The sequence below is a fragment of the Mustela erminea genome, chromosome 20 (assembly GCF_009829155.1).
Source record: "Mustela erminea isolate mMusErm1 chromosome 20, mMusErm1.Pri, whole genome shotgun sequence".
Lineage (NCBI taxonomy): Eukaryota > Metazoa > Chordata > Mammalia > Carnivora > Mustelidae > Mustela > Mustela erminea.
In genome coordinates, this window is record NC_045633.1 from 12584934 (window position 1) to 12602639 (window position 17706).

Below are 17706 nucleotides of genomic sequence, written 5' to 3' on the forward strand. Positions count from 1 at the left end.
CACCACACACACACACACACACACACACACACACACACACACACACACTACCACCACCACCACCAAAACTTGCCCAGGAGTTGAGTGTTCAGAAGCACCCCACCACAGAGGCTGAAGATTCTAAGCCATTCCAGAGAAACTCTTGGAAAATAGTCCTTAACTGCAGAAGTTCAGTTGCATCAGGAGGTTACCAGTTGCAGGGGTTGTATTTTGTTACAGATCTAGCCGCAGCTCAATAAATTAAGCAATCACTCAAAATAACATGTTGCTTTAATCCCCTCTTGGAACAATTTCAAGTTGTTCGGTTTTATATGAGCACAGCCCTTGAAGGGAGACTCCACGTCTCATTTCTTTTTCCTCCATCCATCAGACCCTCTCCGGATAGATCTCAGTGGGCTTAGAGGAGGGACGATTCTGAGCCGCGCAGAACTCCTTTTATCAACCCTGAAGTGTTTTCCATCTTCTGGCCTTTATGGGCTCCATGGCTCACTCGCTAAAATTACTGGCAGGTTGATCTGAAACTAACACAGAAAGAGACACCTCTCAGCAGCCTGCTTCTGGACGCAAAAAGCAAACTCAAGGCAGCTTTTCTATTCTCTTCTCCCTAGTGGTTTATAATCTCACAGTAGAATTTCATTTCCCCTAGAAACTTGGCACTGGAGGTGTCAGCCGGGGAACATATTTGTTTGTGTAAATTAAAAGAAGAATATGTTTTGACCATATTTAAGTTCTAACTGCACTAAAGAAATAAATACTGACTTGCACAACGCTTCTCGCTGCACGGTTCTGGCTCACCTCCCCAAACTCGGCCTTTGTTTATAAAACCCAAGCTGAGGAGGACTCTGAACAGCTTATCACCTCAGAGGGGAGCCATGTCCACCCCCACCCCCACCCCCACCCAGGTCTGGCAAGTCTGTTTACCTCATTTGGACTTTTCTCCCCCTGACACACTGCGTCCTTCCTGGGGTGGGCAAGGGCATGGAAACGGGTTCCCCTACCCACGAATTCTTGATGGGCACTGGGCAGGAGCTGCAGAAATTAAAAAGGCATGTATCCTCTAGACAGAGATATTCTGCTTCTAGGAATGTACCCTATGAGTATACTTGGACACATGCCAAAGAGAGTGTATGTTATAATGGCAAAATCCTGGTGTTAACTGAAATGCTGGCCGGTAGGGGACAGGTTAAGTATGGTGCAATGCCAGAAGTCATTAGAAAGAACGAGGTGGGTCTGAGGGCTGTCACGTCTTCAGGATATATTGGAACGCCCCCGGCTTGCTTAATGTCACGAGCAAAAAAAGTGAACACACTTGAACATGCTTCGAAAATGTATGGAGATTGTACAAACTGCATGCAGCGGTTACCGTTCAGAAAGCGGAATTCGCGATACATCGCGAAGGGGTGTTCCTGCATTTCCCACACTATTCTCTTCTGAACTATTTTTCTTACCACCAGCATGGTTTTATTTTTAAAACTTGGGGCAACTCAAAAACCTGAAATCGTGTTTTTAAAAACGATTTCCATACTCTGGAGCAATGTAAAATAATCCTCTTTTCCTTACGTATCTGTCAGGCCAATGGAGGGGTTATGGGAATCCTTGCTTTTCTGTTTCTTTTTCCTTTTTTTTTTTTTCCCTGAGAGAGGGAGGGAGGGGCAGAGGGAGAGAGAGACTCTTAGACTCTTTTTCATTTTTTTAAAGATTTTATTTGAGAGAGAGAGAGAGAGAGAGAGAGAGAAAGCACAAGCCAGGAGGGAAGGGGAGGCAGAGGGAGAAGCAGACTCCCCGCTGAGCAGGGAGCTCAATGCAGGGCTCGATCCCAGGACCCTGAGATCCCAATCTGAGCCGAAGTCCGATGCTTAACCTACTGAGCCACCCAGGCACCCCAGTTTTTCTGGTTTATTCAAATAACCTGGCGTGGGTTACACGATGGTCCCAGAGAGACACTTAGAGATGCCCACTTTCCAGTCCCTGGAACCTGTGAATTTGAACTTATGTGGCAGAAGATGGGCTTAAGTAAAGGATCTTGAGATGAGTTTATCCTGGATTATCCAGATGGTCACTCCACGCATCCTTGGAAGAGAGACGCAGAGTCAGACACAGAAGTGTATGAAGAGCCAGGCAGAAATTGGAGCGATGTGGGCACAAGTCAAGGACCACAGGAGCCACCGGAGGAGCCACCGGAAGAGCCACCGAAAGCAAGAAGACGCAAGGTACAGCTCTCCCCCTGAAGCACCTGGTAGGAGTGTAGCCTTGCGGGGTTATGGACTTCAAGCCTCCAGGACAGTGAAATCCTTTCTGCCATTTTAAGCCTCTTGGTTTGTGTCCATTTGTTAGGGCAGCCCTAGGAAACTAACGCATCACCTGACGTTTGTAACCCCTATAAAATGTGCAAAGCACATAGGTACTTTAAGAGACAAGTCTGCTGGTCCTGTGTGTTTGGGGGAACACAGAGAATGCATTCATGCACCCCACAGATGGATATTTCCTGAGCATCTAGTGGGGGGCAAGCACCGGTCCAGGTCCCGAGGGGACAGCATGGAACCAAACAGAGATGCCTGACCAGCTGATGCTGACATGCCAGCAGGAGAGGAGAGATCGTAACTAAGATAAACGGAACACAGAGAAGGACCCGTGGTGGTGGCAGGGGCTGAAGAAAGAAAACATGGAAGACAGGAGCCAAGAAGGCCCCAGAGAGAAGAGGGAGGGGTCACTGGAGGAGATGCGGGCAGGGGCTGTGTGTCCACTCGGAGGGATTACTCTGAGCAGGGGATGCCAGCACAGAACGTGACCCCGCCAGGGACCCACTGGTGGGACCAGGAATCAGCAGGAATGCACTCGTCTTTTCCCCTCCTCTTCCTTCCTCATGTCCCTTCTTTCCATGCTTGTTGTCCGCCTACTCTGCGCCAGCAGCTGGGGGGCGCAAAGATGTCCAGGGTCTCCATGCCCAAGATCCTCACTCACGGCGGGGAAAACAGGCATGAACAGGTTTCCATTTGTGAAAACACAAATGTTAAGGTGGTAGGGATGAGAGCTTTGGCCAGGATAAGCCACAGGCACGGTCCCTGGTGGAGAGGAGAGGTGGGGGTATGCCGGGGGTGAGGCTGGGGAGACCGAGGCGAGCAGGAAAAGGGCCTGAGTCCAAGTTCCAGCTCCGACTCGGGGGGAAATGAATGGTGGACGGGGTAGCACACGGACCGGGGCCTGGGGATTCTTCCATTCTCAAGGGCAGCAGGCCCACCTGGGGACCAGGAGTTCTGAGGAGAACCTACCCCTTTTAGTGTCACATAGCCCACGAAGAGGACACGGTCCCCCCGTCCTAAACTGGGGTCTGCTGGGCCGCACAGAAACCAGGGTCCATCTGACTGAGGGGCTATGGCGGAGCCATCACTCCGCTAGCTGGGATGGGCAGGGAGGGCTGAGCGGCTCCTGCATCCGGCACCTGTAAGGCTACGGGGTCAGAACTTGGCGCCAGCCTCTCTCCATCCTCCCCACCCCAATCCCATCTCTCCTGTCTCCCTCTCGGCTTGTGGACCTCGGTCTCTGGGGCCACGGGTTACCAAACCCACCAGATGCTAGAGAGCCGAGCTAAAGCAAACTTCCCACCCACTCCAGGAGGGACAAGCCCCGATTGGCCGTGCTTGGGTCACATGACCACACTCGGACCAATTACTGTGGTCCGGCCCGGAAGTGGGCTGCCGGGCTGGGTCCTGTTTGTCACGTGTCCATGTTTGGACCACGTGGTGGAAGGATGGGTGTGGCGGGCGGCCATCTTTGGCTGTATTCCCACCAGTGCCAGGTGTTTTAGCAGAAGTGGGGGTGGGGGGGGGGAGGGAGAGCAGGTGCTTGCAAGAAAACCCCACAAATAACAAACAAAAAGAAACAACGCAGGGCGCCTGGGTGGCTCAGTGGGTTAAGCCGCTGCCTTCGGCTCAGGTCATGATCTCAGGGTCCTGGGATCGAGTCCCGCATCGGGCTCTCTGCTCAGCAGGGAGTCCTCTTCCTCCTCTCTCTCTCTGCTTGCCTCTGCCTACTTGTGATATCTGTCAAATAAATAAATAAAATCTTTAAAAAAAAAAAAAAAAAAACCAACCAACCCAGAGCCATCTAACACCTCCAGAGTCATCTTCTGGCTGTGCTTCTACATTTACTTGGCAGAGAATGATCTCGATCTCGAGTCTGACGCTTTAAGATCCCGCTGTACCGTCTCCCAAACCCCAAGCTGCTGCCCGCAGGTTTTCCTCAGACCTGTTGTAGTTCTCTTCTGGCTCCTGTCATTAGGTTGCTGTGTGCAAATTAAAAAAAAAAAAAAAAAAAAATTTTTTTTTTCTCCTTCTCTTTGGCTGACGATTGGCTGCTTCTGCTAAGGGTGAGAACTGCGCCTGTCTTGTGGAGGGCTGCGCTGCCTTGGCTCCATTCATGCCCCTTCTGTGGCGTTGGGAGGCAAATGAGCAGCGAACGCACATCCCTTCACGCGCTGAACTTGCCGCAGAGAACAGGAGGAGGTACCAGGTCCTCCTCTGGTCTTTCCTCAAGGAGGCCCTCTATCCTCCGCGGACCCCTTCCCCGGTGGTGTTGTATATACCCCTCCACGACAAGGCTCTCTTTATAGAAGTCCATCGCTGGGCATCACCCACCCTCGGGGGGCTCTGAATTTCTGGTGTCTTGAGTAAGAAAGTAGACATTCTTGAGAGGAGACTCGATCAGCACAGAAAATAAGGTTCCTTCAGTTGGTGGAGGCTGTCCTTGAGAAGGCTAATGGAATTCTGAGCCGAGAGGGACTGGGTGCTACGATGGGCTGCCAGTGTCTGCCTCATTGACCGCCTGCCTTACAAACGTGTCCTGGCGGTCCTGCCGCTGGATGGTTTGCTGACCAGTGGGCCTCTGTTCTGAAGACCACAGCCCCGTCATCTGCCATGAGATCAGAGGACACTCAGAGTCCGGGACAAAATGGTGCGGCCAAGGAAAACCACCCCAGGCTCTTGGGGAGGAAGGCTTAAGGCAAATAGCCAATTTTTTTTTTTTTTTTTTTTAAGAACTTATAACCCACATGTCAGCCGGGGTCATCTTCTCTTTGGAGATTCAAATGGAATGGGCTTGAACTCTGTCCCTTGCCAGGGTCTCCCACAGGGGAGACCCAACTTCTCTCGGAAATCTTTCAGGAATTGGGGGTCAGGAGTGCTTACGTCTCTCCTAGGCACCAAGGCTTACATTCCTGTGTCTAATGAATTAGTTCTGCTCGGGCACCCTTCTGAGGGCCTCGTGGGCAGGTGACACGTACGGTTGCACAGACCTGCGTTTGGTTTAATGCTCTGCCGTTGCCATCTTCAACTTCTGAATACTTTTTTGAACAAAGGGCCCCATATTTTCATTGTGCAAATTACACAGCCTTTTGGGAAATGCCCCCTCTCCCGTACCCTCTCTCTGCACATACACACACACGCTATCCTGCCTTTCAGTTATCTTCTTAGGCCTTAAGAGGTTTTTCATTCTATTTCCATTCTCACAGACTTCAGAGAACTGCCTTCTCTGAGGAGACATTCCTTCCACAGCCAAGGCGTACCACTGAGGTATCTTTCTTTTTTTTTTTTTTTTTTAAGATTTTATTTATTTATTTGACAGAGAGAAATCAAAAGTAGACGGAGAGGCAGGCAGAGAGAGAGAGAGAGAGAGGGAAGCAGGCTCCCTGCTGAGCAGAGAGCCCGATGCGGGACTCGATCCCAGGACCCCGAGATCATGACCTGAGCCAAAGGCAGCGGCTTAACCCACTGAGCCACCCAGGCGCCCCCGAGGTATCTTTCTAAAAACTATAACCCTTTCCTCTTTAAAAGTTACTCAGTCACAGCTATTAAAATTACAAGTTTCGGATCCCCATGGTGTCCTACTCTGGCAGTCACTAATAATTCCTAATAGTTATAAATTCCAAGAGCTTCATAATTTCCTCAAGAATAGTGAGGCCAATTCAATGTCTCCAGAGCTAGGGGTCTCTCACCTAAAATAGCTTAGTCACTTCACAGGGAGGAGAGAGAGGATGGGAGAGAACATTGCCAGGGGCCAAACCAGAGGCAAGTTTTTCAGGGTTGGGCCAATTACAGCCTGTGGGCCCCATTGGGCCCATGTCTTGTTTTTGTAAATGAAGTTTTATTGGAATACACAGGCACATCCGTTCATTTCTGTGCTGGGTCTTTTTTTTTTTTTTTTTGGTTATAATGGCAGAGTAGAGTAGCTGTGACACACACCATATGGCCTGCAAAGCTGAGAATATTTAGTATCTGGCCCTTTAGAGGGAAGTCTGCTGGTCCCTGAGATCCAAGATCCAGGATTGAACCCCAGCTTATCACAGGAGCTGTGTGACCTTGGACAGGTCAGTTTCTCTAAATAGGTGCTTCCTCATCAGCAAGCTGAAGGCGCTAACAGTGTCTCCCTTATATGTTGCCTGGGCAATGACTTTATGTGTGTTAAGTGCCTAGTACATATAAAGCACTCAGTATATGCTAATGGTTGTTATTTAGAAAAGAACTTTATAGGGTTATCAGACACAGTGGAGATCATGCCTGTGAAAACAGCTGGTGAAAACACACAAATGTTTATTATGGTCTGAGATATCTTAAAGGCTTTGGAGATGCTTCTCTGTTTCTCAGTAGTATCTATAATTTGGAGCTGTGAGAGTATGAAAGGCCTCTAATCTCAGAGGAAGATTCTCATTTAGTAGCCCAGGACATTACCCCCTTGACCCCTAGCTGGAATTTGCACCTGTCCAGAACTAAAACCTGAGTATTTTTTTTTTTTTTAAACTGAACTCTGTCTGCATCTTCTCCAATAACAGGTGCTAGGGAATCTGGGCCCACATGTCTCTAAATATCCATGCTGTCTCTGAGCTCCCCAGCAGAAGCCGTTCAACAGCACCCTCCTGCAGAGTGTTAGCAGGTGGGGTCCGGGCCGGAGGGGGAGGGTGGGGGGAATGAGATGCACATCCCCACCCCCTTCAGGGGCTACCCAGAAGCCTGCTGTGGCAGCCAGGGCTCACTGTACCCCTGACGATCTGCTTTTCTGGGAGGCGTCCTTTAAATCTGTTTGGATCAGCAACTACAGCAGCCTCCTCATTCATTTGCTTCGCTTCACAGACGTTAACTGAACAGCTAATATGCGCTGGGTCCTAGGAATATACCCGTGAACGAATGACAGTGGCTGCCCTTGGCTGTTGCCCCCTTGACTTCTCAGAGGGGCAAAAAGCAAACCAAGTCGTCTCTGGGCGATTCAGCCCTGGAAATGATCTTCCTGTTGTCCCCAGGATTTCCATCCCATACCGAACCCTGCACTGATGGAAAATCACTCTGCACCCGGCTGTAGGTTCTGTGGATGGTAGGCGCTCAGAGGGACTGCTTTGGGGGCATAAATCAGATCTGGGCGGGGCTGGCTCCCTAGTTCGCAAAATGAAAACCTGGGTCCGCTGTGCCAAAATTACTGAAAATGTTCAGGTGACGACATCAGGTCACTCAAGCCAGGACCAGGCTCACAACGTGGGGTCAGACCCTGTCAGCTGGGAGCCTCCCTGCACCTCGGTTTTCTCGTCTGAACAAGGACCCGTTAAGGCCCATTTAAGGGCTGCTTACGGCTGTAAAGGTACACGAGGTACGTCAAGTGCCTATGAGAACAGTCCCTGTTTGTTACTCTTAGAAAACGGTTATGCCTTGGGCAGCGCATGATCAATGGGAGGCAGTGTCCTTAGCTCTTCAGGGACGTGCGTTTATGACCTCCTCACCGCAGCCCTGCCATGTGGGTTCTATTATTCTAGCACCTCTGGACAGGGCAGCAGAGCCCAGAGAGGAGAGGGAGCTTGCCTGAGGTCACATACCAGTCAATGGAAGAATCTGGATTCAAAAATGTCCAGATTCAATCCAGGACATCTGGCTCCTGGTCTGTGTGTTCTTAACCCACCTGTGTGTCCCAGGAGTCAGCAAGTGACTGAGACACCCGTGAGCGCACACACAGGCAGGGATGCATGCCCCTTCCCCGAGACCCTAACACCAAGCCGAGGGTGTGAAATTTCCTCCCTAATGTGGGGTTCTTTCTTTGCCTTCTCTTTCGTCTGTCTCCTGACTCAAGGGGGGATCCCCATGAGGACAGGGGCTGTCTTGCTCCCAGCTGGGCTCTGAGCCCCTGGCCTGGTGCTCTGCACACAGCAGGCCCTCCACAGCCCCGAGCTCATGAAGGGTGGCAGGAAGCGTCTAGCCGGGGCATTCTGATCCGGAATCGATAGTTGTTAATTCTCAGAATTTCAGGACTGTGTGGCTTAAGAATTTGTTCCAGAAGATCCCGTAGCTAAAGAAACCGTCTCATTCCCTTCTGGCTTTTCCACCTGGGGTTCTCCCCACCAAGTGGGAGAGAGGCATGGAAGGGGTGCCTGAAGACCCAGCCCCCATCCTGGCCGGCACGGGGCGGGGGCATGGGTTGTGCTCGGGCAGCTGGGCCAGCAGCTGTCCGCCAGGCTCTTGGTGCCTGCCCCAGCTGGCCAGCTGGGCCCCGATGCCACCCCCCACCCCATGACACAGCAGAAAGTGAAACCAGAGTCCGCCCCTGCTGGCTGCGACCGAGCCCTTGCTGTTTCCCTGTAAAGCCACCCTCCCAGGAGGGTGGGCAGAGAGCTGGTGCCCGGGCCTGGCGCGGGGTGGCCTGTCGAAGGAGTGTCCCTCTGGGCTGAGGGCACTGCTGTGGCCCCTGCCCTGTCCCAGGGCCACGGGTGCCATTTGTGAACCGCAGTAGCTGCCAGATGGAGCCCTGTGACTTTCTCGATCTGGGACACAGGATTTATTCTTCTTCCCATCCCACTGAGAAACCAAGGCCCAGAGAGGTGTCGTGGGGAGGAGGAAGGGCTCTGGGTCTTGACGATCCTATGGCGAGAGACGGATCTGAGTTACGGCGGGTCGGGGGTAGGGTGGGACGTGATGTAGGGGTGGAGATGTCATTGGCGTGGGTGTGCGGCGGGGGAGGGGGCAGCTTTGAGAAGGGAGGACCTGTGACGCCCAGGCTGCCATGGGCGGAGCCCGCCACAGATTTGAACTGGCAATCCAACTATGTGGGTGCCAAAGAATCACTGAGACACACACGAATGCCTAATTAAGGGGGCCTAGGAAACTTGACCATCTCGACTTCTGCCCCATCTTTAGGCCACCTCTACTATACTTTGCTTAGTATTTTTCTTCCAAGCAACGTACTCTCTTTCACTTACGTAAGCTGCTACAGAAAAGGGGTCCTTCTATCCGCTACGCTCAACTGAACACAAGTGCTTGCTGCAAACAGAAATTAGCCGTACAGGGAAATAAATACCGAGGAGAGGAAATGGCACGTGGAACCGGCTGCCCCTTCCGGTCGCTGGGTAGGTCTGCGCATTGGACCTGGGAGGCGGCTATTCTAACCTGTGGGTTTCACACAGAACGATACAGCCGCTCAGAGAGGTTGAGCCATTGGCCTGGGGTAACACAGCGGGCGTCCCACGCGCAAGCAGGCTGATTCCAGAAACACATGCACGCTGCGGGGCTGCGCTCTCCCCTCCTCCAGCCACCTCAGCCTGTAAGGCACGCGTTAGGAAACACCAGGACTAACACCTTCCCCGGTGAATGCTCTAACGTCCCCATTTTCAAAGCACCTTCGGGGCTCATACCGCCCAAGCTCACTCCAGCAGTGGGTGACAACCGCCAACGTTTCGAGGCCACAGCCTGGAGGGTGGCCCCTCCCGTGGCAGATAGGGAAACTGAGGCAGAAAACGGGAACACAGCCTGGCTCAGGGATTGGGATGGGGAGAACGCCAGGGCTGGCCAGGGCCCCTTGCCAAGGTGAAGATCCCAGAGGCCCGGCTGGAAGGACCAGGCTGAACCGTGAGAGTTGCCTCACCCGCCTGGTCAAACTGGTAACACTTGCTCCTTTTCCACCTTTCCCCCCATTTCCACCCTCCTCCCCCTACCCAGAGGCGGCGCACAGTCCCCACAGCGGCCGGTTCCCGGGCCTGACCTCCAACACTCTGCCCCTGGAGGGCAAAAAAGCACGATTAGCAACCAGTGTCTGTGATGGTGTCTTTTTCTTTCTCGTGGCCGTGGCTGGAGCAGGAACCAGTCATGCGCCCTGGGTGAGTGTAGGGGACATTGTGTGTGCAGGGAGAGCTTTGGGGGGGAATGTCTTTCTCTTCTTTTAGTCGCTGGAGGACCTCCAAGATGCCGTCTTCCCAGCTGGCCCAGGGACCCCGAGGAATACTGCAAGAGCAATAAGGATTTTTAGGGGCATTATGATAGTGGAACGGAAACACATCTGCCCCCAAAAGTCCCTCATTTTCCCTGCGGTAACAAACCAGCTGGGCAGGAAGTGGTGGCTCTCGGAGCACCAAGAGCCAAACTAAAAAGGAAAAAATGTACGAAGTTAGTGCAAACGTTCAACAAGCCAGAGCTTTCAGGGTACATGGCCGGCCCTTCCCAGCTCCCCAGAAAGACTGATGATCCACGGCTGATAATCGGCTAAACAGGTCGCCGTGCAGCGGCTTCGAAAACAGATGTGCCTCCTCTGTGCCCGGAACACCGAGATCAGGGATCCCAGAGCCGGTCAGAAGCAGAATCATCAGTCCGTGACACGGACTGACACTGAAGCATCAGGCCACTTCCACGATTCGCCCGTGACATTTCCCCAAGACCCTGGTGGATTCCTCCAGAACTCTCCTTCCCGATCTAAGGGAACCACACATGGGTCAGTACCTCCTCATGTGGAGCGCGGAAAAGAAAGTCAATGTGGAAACCCAGGGGGAAAGACCCGGACAGGGGAGCAGTGGTTTCCATGGCCATACGTGGCTGATGGGGCAGAAGCAGGTACAGACAGGGGGGAAGCCCTGCTGAGGTCCAGGACACCATCTCTCAGGTCTGACTACTAGACGTCGAGGACTAAGCAGCCCAGCGCACTGGCTTCCCTGGGGCCGGCGGCCAGCAAGCTCTCTGTGGGTGCCGCTCCCCTATGCCGGCTGGCACCCCCGGGCCCCGAAAGGGTTAACCTTTCCCTGGTTGCTGACACCCGAGCAGGAGGCTGCTTGCTCAGCAAGCTGGCCTATCACACTGGGCCATCGAGAGGAGAGAGGGGCTGAAAACAGCCTCTGTGAGCCCTGGGAATGGAGGCCACCTCACTTATCGCCACTGAACGAGAATAGGATGCAAAGCCTTCCTGGGACTCAAAGCCTTCCCGGCCCAGAACCCGCTCCCCGAGTGCTCGCGGGCTTCTGGGCACCTGTTGCGCGGCCCCTGAGCTCTGGCAGGGACACGGGGCATCTGTGCCGGTGAGCACCCAGCCGTCCGGGCCAGGCCGGCAAGGGGGCGCGACTCCACACTCGCCATGTGACAGCTGGTGGCCCAGCCCGGATCTCTTCTTTCAAGCAGCACCTAAAATACTCTCTGGGTGAAACAGAGGCTAAATATGGCATGGCCTGCGAGTGCCTGGTCTGGACCTTCGAATGCCATTGTAAGATACCATCAGGAACCCACAAGGCCAAGTGGGTGTCCCGTGGGACTGGCTGACTTGGGTGCAACACGCCTGAGCTGGCTTGTTTCCTGCAAGTTCCACTCCAGGATGCCCACCCGGTTCTCTCTCGGCTGCTCCCTCACCCCCTCCCCGCCAGGCCGGCTCGGGGTCCCCTCATCTGCCCAGCCGGCCCTGTGACGGGCCTCTTGACGCTTTCTCCCCACTTGTGGGCTGCGACCCTTGCCCTGCCAGCCTGGGTCTTCCTCGCTGCCCGACGGAAGAGGGCTGGGGAAGGCAGCAGCTTGCACGGGTGGCTCGCACAGTAGCGGACATGCTGCTGGCCCCGTGCCATGCCCCTTGGGCCCACCCCAAATGCAAGGATCCCCTAGAGGACTTCCAGCTGGCCTGCCAAAGCACAGCTCTGCCCCTGAACCTTCTAGACTCCCATCTGCTCTCGCACAGGAGGATTTGCCCCAAGCCCCTAGGACAGCCTTATCTGTTTCCCTCTCAGCATCTGGGAGGCTCTCCTTAGGGAAGTGGGGTTCTGCCCTTGCCAGAGAGCACGTGGTAAACGGGACAGTTTATGCCCTGCAGTCTCTGGGGAGGCCACCCTCAGGAGCCAAACACCCCTCTTCTGGCCAACAAATGCTGCCGGCTGGAGGAGAGACACCCCCCCACCCGGTGCACCTGTCCGGGGGCTCTTTTAGGCTCTGGTTCGCACCTTTAAGGCAACGTTCGGGCCTGGGCTGGCCGCAGTCCAGGCTGCCTCGGGCAGAGATGCCAACAGGCCCGGGCACTGATCTCACGCACGATTCCAACAAGAGAGCTTAGTTTTCTGCACGCCTCTGAGAGCTTTCACACCACGCTGCACAGCTAAGTTCAGGCGCAAGGCGGCCAACACCTCCCTGTCCTGCGGAGGCCAAGCAAATCCTGGACAAAAGGCTCCATCGTCCCCATCTTCCAGGAGCATTTTTAACATGGCTCTCCTGTGACACCAACAGCAATTTCACTTCCTACGTGCGTGTGTCTCCCTTTCATGGAGCGGTGCGGCCCGTCAGGGGACACCCGAGAAACAAGTTTACCCTGTGGCTCCTTAAATGCACATGCTTGATAGAAGAAAGATGATATACAATCCGCAACTTGAGGACTCTGACTGTAAATACTGACATGCCTCCTACCACCTCAGATGCCAGGCAGGAGACCAGACAAGGGCTGGGGGCTCACGCAGGCGGCAGCACCCCAAAGCTCACTCCTTCCCAGCTCTGTCATCCATCCTTTTGCTCCTGCGTGGCTGCTCAGCCTATACAGTCGATGGTGGTTTACCTCACGGTCGTGTGGTGGTTTTGTTTCCCTCATTCTGTACATAAACAGCACAGGGGAAAAAAAAAACTGTACATGTTCCTGAGTTTGGGATGCTGGGCAAAGAGAAAGTTCCAGAACCATGTTTCATTTTGTTGGTGTGTGCACTTTTTTTCTTTTTTTCTTTTCTGGCAAGTGACTCTAAGGACCGAGTTTCCCTTAACCATGATCTGGCTAATTTTTATCCTTAACCGCCCCCAACAAACGAGCTGTATTTACTCCACGATCCCAATGAAAAGAGGGTGAGCTGATCTGCTACAAGAAAGCCATACCTTTACCTGGCAAGAATCAGCTTTCTGTTCTTAATATAAGGTGGCGTGTGTGTGTGTGTGTGTGTGTGTGTGTGTGTGTGTGTTGGGGGTGGTGCTAGGGAGCAAGAAACGGGCGTGTTCCCTTGTAGGGACTTTCCCACCTTTCATGGGTTTGAGTCATAAACGCATGTTTTATTCTTAAGTATTTCTCCCCTTGCACTAACCCCTCTAGATCGTATGATCCCCCTTCGAAACATTTGTGTCTCGATGAGATTCGCCAGATCGTGTATATTACTAAGAACTAAATCCAAAGTTTCTTTCTTTTTTTTTTTTCTTTCGGAATCCACACCTCTAGGAGGTGGGGGGTCCGGCTGGAGAGAGCAACCCCTTCATGAAATTTCACACAGAGAGGCCAAAGGAGAAAAGCCAAAATGCGTTCAGCACATTCAGCAGTTCCTTGTTAATTTCTGTGTGTGTCTGCGTGCGCGTGTGTGTACGTGTGTTTTCTTATCCCTGCAGGCAGGGAGAGGGAGGAATAAGCAAAGGAGCTGTGATTCTCTGCCGAAGTACCAGACCACCGAAGACTTCTCTCTGCAGAGTCCTGATTTGCAAGCCTCTCCCCCATGCCACCCTGCCTGTTTCCAGACTCCGAAGGGGGGAAAAGTTGCGCTAAATGTATTCAGAGTTACACGCGCCGTGGCAGGGGCGGCTACGTGTGCCACTGCAAACGCTCGCAGGAAAGCAGACTCGCTTCACACCCGGCACGAAACTCCGTCTGATTTTCCCCACTTTGCCATCCAGGCACGTTAACATACGGCTTCACCGCCTGGATGAGAGCTCAGTGTCTTGGCGCAACGTTCCCCGTTCAGGCCTCCTTAATTCACGCAAAACCCCGGATTTGTACAAGTATCATTACAGGCTAATTTGGCGAGATATCCTTATTTAGCAAAGCAAATAGGATCTGACAGCTCTCTGGGGTGGCGGGGGGTGGGGGGTGGGGGGCAACGATTCAGCAAAGCACAAACACAATTTGTGTCACAACGTGACAATTTCCCATCAATGAGCCACGCTGGGACGGTGGACTCTCGGAAAATTGTGCTGTTTCATCGTGTCCCCTAACAAAGAGAAAGAATTCGGCAAGTAAAGAACTGTTTTTGCCAAGGCCCCGGAGTGCAAATATCATCTATGTGTACATGTCTCCTGTCTGTCACAAACACAGAATCTCCCATCAAGAACCCCGTGTTCCAGAGTTCTCCGGGTACAGCTCACTTTCCTGTTCGGTGCTGTGGACATGCGACTGAAATCCAGGTTTGCAAGTAAAATCAACTTAAGGTATGTGGGTGTCTGTACAGGTCACAACCGGAGGGCAAGGCTGTGTGTGTGTGTGTGTGTGTGTGTGTGTGTGTGTGTGTGTAAATTAAGACAACTTAATAAGGTGAATACTCTGGGCTGAGCATTTGTGCCCCTATCACCCTTGTCTTAAGAGAGCTCCCGTGAACACACGATCCTGAGTTTCCTATAAAAACGGCTCAGAGCAAGGCACCAAAGAAATAGTCTGTGTTGGAAGTCAGCAGAGGGGTGCTCCTGAAGACACATCTAACATCATTACCATTCAGAGCTCCAACGGTGTTTGATTTGGAGGGTGTCAAGCGGGGACAGCACTCATTCCGTTCAAATCCTGTCCTATACGACATCTCATTAAACCACTGAAGGAAGAAAAAAATTGTACGATTCCCTTCTCTCTTTCTGGCCTCCCAAGGCGAGAGGCTCTTAAAAACTTAGCAGGTTCAACAAACTGAGTGGTGTGTGCGACCACACATTGCGCGTGCACACACACACATACACACACACACAAGAATATCCACCCCCCCCCCCAACAGCCTTTCACTTTTACCAAAAGTAGCAAACCTCCCCCCCACCTTCTCCAATCAGCTTTTAGACAGGCAACTTCGAGGTGTTAGCTCTCGGCTCTCTCTCCAGCGGCTGCTGGGCCTGAGTCCCTCGATGTTTAGAATGACCCCAAAAGCGGGACTTTGTGGGCCAGTTGGATAAAACATAAACTCATCTCGCCCTCAAAACCCCGATTCTGGGACCACAGCCTCCAAAACCTTTCGAAAGAAGTGTGTTCCCTTCCACAGCTCACGGCCCTGGGGCAGGCGGCCCCGTGGACGCAGGATTTTGGAGAATCCTGGATAATTAAAGGAAATCTTGGATTTGCCTACAGAGATGACAGTTGATCTCACTGAAACGCCAGGATGGTGGTGGGAGAGATGGGGGCTGGTCTTTTGCCCACCCCCAAAGCCAGTATCTTTCCCCTCTCCTGCCCCCAGCCCCACAAGTTGGGCCCAAAAGCTTTCCCTGGGAAGATGTGAGGGCTGGGCGCCGAAATGTCCCTCAGCGAAGCGCAAAAGGAGTGCCCTCGGTGCCGCATCCAATCCCCACCCCCCACAGCCAGCTAAAGTTTAGTTATTTATGCCCTTAATTGTCCCTCATTAAAGTCAAATTTGCTGCTTGCCCGGATTGGGGGAAATTATTTCCACCTTAATAGCTCAATTAGCCTCTGGGTTCCGAAAGGGCCAACCCCCCCTTTTCTCCCCATTTTAAACCCCCTCTCTTTTTCACAACTTCTCCTAAAAATAAATTATAAATATGGATGTGTCCTCAGAGGATCTGAGCGGCACATTCCAACGCTCCCCACGGTGGGGACTGGAAGCAGGGGAAAAGCAGAAAAGCCACTCCCCCCATCCCCAAACCAAAATGTCTCCCCCCCACCACCGTTTTCTACCCTAACTCTTGTCAGAGCAACACGGTGTGGTCTCGGGCCCTGGCACCCCAGTCTGCACCCCGGAACCTAGTTGCATGTGTCGTCCCCCCCCCCACCACCCCGGGCTCCTGCCCATCAAAAGCTAAGCCAACGTGCTATGGCCGCCTGCTCCTCGGGGGGAGGGAGGGTGGGGGCAGCCAACTTTACTTCGGGGAGGCGATTAACTCTCTGGGGACTGTCCTCCCCTGCTTTGCCGGCGGTCCCCGGGGCCCGGGCCGAGCCAGCGAGGCCCGCGGGGCGCACGTGGAGTGGCGGGGCGCGGCGGGCGCGGACCGGCGAGCGGGCGGCCTGCTCTCGGCGCGGCATTGATATCGGGGTCACGCAGCGAGTCAGTTTCCCGCACGGGCTTTCCGGGGTGGGGGCGGGGTGGCTGCCTTTCCAACCGCCCATTAATTTCCAAGCCCCAGCATTGGAGGTGGGGGGGTGCCTCGCCCCGATCCCACCTCCTCGCCTAACACGCCCCTCTCGGGAGCCGGGGAGGGGGCCGGGGAGGTAGCCCAGCCCCGCCGCCTCGGGGGGCGGCAGCGGCGGCGGATCGCAGCCCAGACAAGCGTCTAGCGCCGGGTCCCCGGAGAGCCGGGCGCTGCCCCCGCCACCACCTCCCCGCTCGCGTCCCCACCCGCCCCCCCCACAGGCGGCCGCCCCGCACCCCCTGGGCTCGGGGGCCTGGGCACCCACCTGCCGCGGCCCCCGCCCCGGCGCGGGGGGGAGGGTGCCATGCAGGCAAGAGGGGGGACACTCACCGCCGCTGCCTCCTCCGGGGGCGCAGGGGGGCCCCCCGGGGCTGCGCCTTCCTGGGCTCCCGGGAGGCGTGCGCGGGGTGGGGGGCGCCCGCGGGCCCTGCAGCCTCCGCCTCGATTGGAGCCCAGCCTCAAATCCTTCACCGCGGGTGGGGGGTGACTTCCAGAGAAAGATCCCACCCCTCCCTCCCCAGACAGGATCCAAGTGATGGGCGGGGGGCGTAGAAAATCCTTTTCTGCGGAGAGCACGGAGCCGACGGGGCTGCACCCGGCCTCCACGGTCCGCTGCCGCCACAAAGCCGCGCCCCCGCCCCCCCCCGCTCCCCCCTCCCCCGCTCCCCCCCCCAACGCCCTACGGCCGGCCCGGGGCGGGGGCTGGGCCGGCCGGGGGTTGGCGGCGCTGGGGAGGCGGCGGCGGCCCAGGCGGGGCGGCTCCTCCCCTGCCCCGGAGAGAGGGCGAGAGCCTGGAAGCGGCGCGCGCCCGCCTGTCCGGGTGGGGGCTGGGGCGGGGGCGGGGGGGGTGCCTTCCTAGAAACCCTCGCCAAATATAGTCAGCGGATAGGGGCATTCCTAGAAATGCGGCGGCGACGTCAGCCTCGACCTGTGGGGGCAGAACCTGGGGTTCTCCAAACTGGGGTGGTGGGGGGGAACGGACGAGGGAGGGAGAGATTCCCCATTTCCAACACCCCGTGGGCCGGAGGAGGGAGCCTGGGCTGGGCCTCCCTTCTGGGGGCGGGCAGGAGTCCTCCACATGCGCTCCAGGGATCCCTCGGCTGGGGTGCAGGGTGCCTGAATGGGGACACATCTACTTAAGATTCAGACTCGCCCCCAGATCGGCTAGGCTCTTTTGGGAACAGGCGGTGACAGTGCCAGCAGGCGCTTTTAGCCGATCCTCCCATTTTCATCGTCCCATGAACAAACAGTGGAAGTTGGGGCAGCACCCAGACGGGCCCCCACGCCTGGTCACCACCCTAATCCTAACCTGCTCTGTGATAACCGGCGTCCCTTGGAACCCCCAGTTTTGGAAACAGGACGGACATGCTCT

General features: G+C 54.8%; 1 long non-coding RNA gene across 1 annotated transcript; it reads right to left on the reverse strand.

Annotated features, from left to right (window-relative positions):
* Window positions 1–252: 252 nt before the first annotated feature.
* On the reverse strand, window positions 253–16946 carry LOC116581196. Its single transcript, XR_004281946.1, has 3 exons — window positions 16665–16946; window positions 922–1029; window positions 253–521 (listed from the first exon to the last, which is right to left on the reverse strand). It is a non-coding gene; the product is annotated as an uncharacterized LOC116581196 (long non-coding RNA).
* Window positions 16947–17706: the final 760 nt, after the last annotated feature.